The sequence below is a fragment of the Tachysurus fulvidraco genome, chromosome 21, assembly GCF_022655615.1.
Source record: "Tachysurus fulvidraco isolate hzauxx_2018 chromosome 21, HZAU_PFXX_2.0, whole genome shotgun sequence".
NCBI lineage: Eukaryota > Metazoa > Chordata > Actinopteri > Siluriformes > Bagridae > Tachysurus > Tachysurus fulvidraco.
Window position 1 is genome coordinate 18,921,808 of NC_062538.1, and position 5,000 is coordinate 18,926,807.

The 5,000-nt window shown below is 36.7% G+C and overlaps 1 protein-coding gene across 3 annotated transcripts in view; it reads left to right on the forward strand.

Annotated features, from left to right (window-relative positions):
- The window catches only part of celf4 (CUGBP, Elav-like family member 4), a 140,857-nt gene that overhangs the window by 105,795 nt on the left and 30,062 nt on the right, over window positions 1-5,000 (forward strand). The window lies entirely within an intron of this gene.

A 5,000-nucleotide genomic window follows, 5' to 3' on the forward strand; every position in this document is an offset into this window, starting at 1 on the left:
CTTGGCCCTATACTCTCTTTTCGATCTCATTTACATTTCACATTTACGCATTTGGCAGACGTCTTTATCCAGAGCGACATACATTACTCGCATTTTTACTGTATACACTGAGCAATTGATGGTTAAGGGCCTTGCTCAGGGGCCCAACAGTGGCAGCTTGGTGGACCTGGGATAGAACTCACACACACGAATTGGTAGCCCAACACCTTAACCACTAGGCTACACATGCTCCGCTCCTCAATTAGAACTTATAACTTTACTACTTTTCTATACCCTACTCTATTCTACACGACTCTTAAATAATCAACTCAACTCTACTCTTCCATCCTGCTGTTCGAAACTGGATGACGTTCTGGCAAAGAGACAGAGTCTAACATGTTCGTTGTGTCTTAGTTTCGCGCTGCTGCGGTTTATCTGTCAGACTGTAATATACATGTAGCAATATGCAATGTAATATTCATTTATTTTTTTACAAATCACTTCACAATGGCCACAATCAAAACTGATAATGTGTCTAGAAGCATAGATCATTGCGGCTGCTTATCATTGGTCATGGTTTTCAAAAATTGCCCTGTCCACTGATTGATTGCCATTTTACTAATTATATATATAAGTCACTGTGTCCTCTGAAAATCTGTCATTCGCCTAAAGCGCATTTTGTCCTTCGTTCGATGAATGATGCAGCGATTCTAAAATTCTCATCAATCATTTGTGTGTGTGTGTGTGTGTGTGTGTGTGTGTGGGGTTGTGTAATGTGTGTGTGTTGACATGGACTATCGCTGCCAGCACAAATAGACTTTTTTTCACCAAGCAGCAATTTCTAGAAATGTCTGGAGTAATCTATGAGTGATTGGTAGCCATCAGAGAGAGAGAAGAATGATAGACAGGTAGAGGTGTTGTGAAGCGATAGCAACGTAACACACTTAGCAACTCGACACACTGTGAGCTTAATGATCGCGATCATTGTGAGCATGCCAGAGGTCTGTGTTCATTCGCATCCACTCCACCAAATTAGCTTCGATTCTCCATAGTTCAGCTCGTCAGTAGGAGCAGAAGGAAGCTCTTAGCGGTAGCACTGTTTTTTTCTTTTTCGCCTCTATGCCACTGTCTGTGTGTGTGTTTGTGTGTTTGTTCTATATTATCAGGCTGGCTGCTGATCGCTGATGAGGGATCAGGAGAAAGCTGGCAGGAAGGATGATGTTTGTGGGTGTGTGTGTGTGTGTGTGTAGTGTGTGTGTGGTGTGTGTGTGTGTGTGTGTGTGTGTGTGTGTGGTGTGTATGGTGGGTGGTGTGTGTGTGTGTGTGTGTGTAGTTTAAAAACATTTTAAAAAGAGCTGCATAGTATCAGTAAAAAAAAATTAATTCACATAAAAAAACCAAAGCTAGTCATCAATATGAAAGTGTCAGCCAGAATCAGGAAATTCAGAAGAAAAAAATTAAGAAAGAAGAAAGAAAGACAAGAAAGAAAGAAAGAAAGAAGAAGAAAGAAAGAAGAAAGAAAGAAAGAAAGAAAGACATATATAATAATGGGAATAAGGTTAGATGTTGACATCATTCCTGTGAATAAAGGATGAAAATTTGTTGTTGTTTTTTAAAGAAAGAAAGAATGAACGAAGAAAGAAAGATATAATAATGGGGAAGAAGGAAGGAAGGAAATAATGGTTGCTTTCATAAGAAAGAAAGAAAGAAAGAAAGAAAGAAAGAAAGAAAAAAGAAAGAGAAAAAAGAAAGAAAGAAAGAAAGAAAAAAGACAGATGAATAATGGGAAGGAAGTCAGGAATGAAGGATAGTACGAATGTTCTTTTATCATAGAAAGAAAGAAAGAATAAAGAAAGAAGAAGAAAGAAAGCAAGAATAAAGAAAAAAGAATAATGGAAATAAGGAAGGAAGCAGGAATGAAGATAGTGGAATGGAAGGAAGGAATGAAGGAAGTAAGGAATGAATGAGAAGGAATTAGAATGTGTGCTTTTTATACGAAGAAAGAAAGAAAGAAAGAAAGAAAGAAAGAAAGAAAGAAAGAAAGAAAGAAAGAAAGAACATATATAAAGAAAGAATAATGGGAAGGAAGGAACGAAGGAAGGAAGGAAGGAAGGAAGGAAGGAAAAGAATGGTTGCTTTTATAAGAAAGAAAGAAAGACAGAAGACACCAGAGCCGAAATCAAAGCCCGAAATACAGAAGATACTTATCATGTGAATATAGGAAGGAAGGAAGGAAGGAAGGAAGGAAAAGAATGGTTGCTTTTATAAGAAAGAAAGAAAGAAAGAAAGAAAGAAAGAAAGAAAGAAAGAAAGAAAGAAAGAAAGAACATATATAACCAAAAAAGGAAGGAAGGAGAAAAGCTTCTGTTGACGTTTCAGGTCTTTCTGAGTGAACCTGAACATTCTCTTTTCTATATAACTGGACTCTGAGCCTAGTCTAATATGTAATAGTGGTCAACAACTTAAATAAGAATGAATCCATCCACAGCCAATGAAAACAGACGGTGCAGAATCTTTGGTGGTTATCAACAGAGGACATGAGAAATGAATTATGGGAAAGAACATTAGCGCCTCGCATGTCGGGTGATGGTTTGTTCTCGCTATCATACCTTTGTCATCTGCAGTCATTCTCCAATCATAAAATCAGTATGAAAATTAGAATCTCTTCAGAATCTGTTAGGATCTTGAAAGTCCCCCATTCCCCACCCCCCACCCCCACCGGGCTCTTTTTTCCCCTTGGTGGTGTACAATAGGAACATTCTTATGTACGTCTAAGAATATCCTCTCCTCAGCTCTCCCCTAGGAAGAAAGAGATACGGTTCTGTCCTCCTCTACCTCTCACTCAGTCACCTCTTGTGACTCTGTATGAAGAACAGCACAAGGTCAGGTTCATGCAGCCAAATCACAAGCGGAACGCTGCTCGACTCGAGCCCTGATTGCCCCTCCAGTCATGTGGAAAGAGGGGCAACAAATGAAAGCACCACTGTAAAACTCATAAATAATCTTCCACCAATTACACAAGTGCACTTAGAGCCACCACTTTTGTGCCAGGGGATTGTGGAGAGGATCAGAAAGGCACGAGGGGAAAGGAGAAGGAGAGAGAGAGAGAGAGAGAGAGAGAGAGAGAGAGAGAGAGAGAGAGAGAGAGAGACTCCCATGTTTGCTAAGTTTTTTTGGGGGCTTGTTTTTCATTTCTTATTCATTTGATAAGTAAAAGCAAATACAGTAAAGGCAGGTCTGTGGTGCAGCGTGATTTATGCCTACTTCTGGGTGAGAATCGAGGATTTATGGCCGAGCAACAACGCACCGCAAAATGAGCTGACAAACAGAAAGAAAGAGAGTGAAGGACTAAAGATGGAAGGAAGGAGGGAGGGAAGGAAAGATATAAGCAAATTGTGGTTGTGTTCATGATAAAGAAGGAAGAAAGGTAGGGTATAACCAAACTGAAGAAAGAAAGAAAGAAAGAAAGAAAGAAAGAAAGAAAGAAAGAAAGAAAGAAAGAAAGAAAGAAAGAAAGAATAATGGGAAATAAGGAAGGAAGGAAGGACGGAAGGAAGGAAAGAAGGAAGGAAAAGAATGGTTGTTTTTATAAGAAAGAAAGAAAGAAAGAAAGAAAGAAAGAAAGAAAGAAAGAAAGAAAGAAAGAAAGAAAGAAAGAATAATGGGAAATAAGGAAGGAAGGAAGGAAGGAAGGAAGGAAGGAAGGAAGGAAGGAAGGAAGGAAAAGAATGGTTGTTTTTATAAGAAAGAAAGAAAGAAAGAAAGAAAGAAAGAAAGAAAGAAAGAAAGAAAGAAAGACTAATGGGAATAGAAGAAGAGAAGAAGAAGGAGAAGGAGGCATAAAAGATGGTTGTTTTTTAAGAAAGAAGAAGAAAGAAAGAAAGAAAGTATTTTTGGAAGGAAGGAAGGAAGGAAAGAAGGAAAGAAGGAAGGAAGGAAAGAATGGTTGTGTTTTATAAGAAAAAGAAAGAAGAAGAAAGAAAAAAGAAGAAAGAAAGAAAGAAAGAAGAAAGAAAGAAAGTAAAGAATAATGGAAATAAGGAAGGATAGGACGGAAGAGGAAAGAAGGAAGGAAAAGATGGTTGTTTTATATGAAAGAAGAAAGAAGAAAGAAAGAAAGAAGGAAAGAAGAGAAAGAAAGAAAGAAAGAAAGAAAGAAAGAAGAATAATGGGAATAAGAAGGAAGGAAGGAAGTAGGAAGGAAGTAATTGAAGGAGTGAAAGAAGTAAGGAAAGAAGATGGTTGTTTTTTATAAGAAAGAAAGTAAGAAAGAAATAAAGAAATAGAAAAAAGAAAGAAAGAAATAAGAAAGAAAAGAAAGAAGAGAAAGAAAGAAAGAATAATGGAATAAGATGAAGGAATGAATGAAATAAGGAATGAGAAAAGTAATGTTGTTTTATAAGAGAAGAAAGACAAGAAAGAAAGAACGAAAGAAAAAAGAAAGAAAGAAAGAAGAAAGAGAAGAATAATGGAAAAGAAGTCATAGAAAGAATGAAGGAAGGAAAGAAGGCAGGAAGAAAGAATGGTTTTTTTATAAGAAGAAAGTAGGAAAGAAAGAAAGAAAGAAAGAAAAAGAAAAAAGAAAAAATAAAGAAAGATAATGGTAACTAAGGGAAGGGAATGAAGGAAGGAAAGAAGGAAGGAAGGAAAAGAATGGTTGTTTTTATAAGAAAGAAAGAAAGAAAGAAAGAAAGAAAGAAAGAAAGAAAGAAAGAAAGAAAGAAAGAAAGAAAGAAAGAATAATGGGAAGGAAGGAAGGAAGGAAGGAAAGAAGGAAAGAAGGAAGGAAGGAAAGAATGGTTGTTTTTATAAGAAAGAAAGAAAGAAAGAAAGAAAGAAAGAAAGAAAGAAAGAAAGAAAGATTTTCCAAGGAAGGAATGGCATATGTAACCAAAATATGTTTTGTTTTTTTTTACATTGAAAGGAAGTAAGGATTGGTTGGAAGTAAGGAAGGAAGGAAGGAAGGAAGGAAGGAAGGAAGGAAGCATAGAAGACAGGAAATATCCGTAAACTTCACTGTT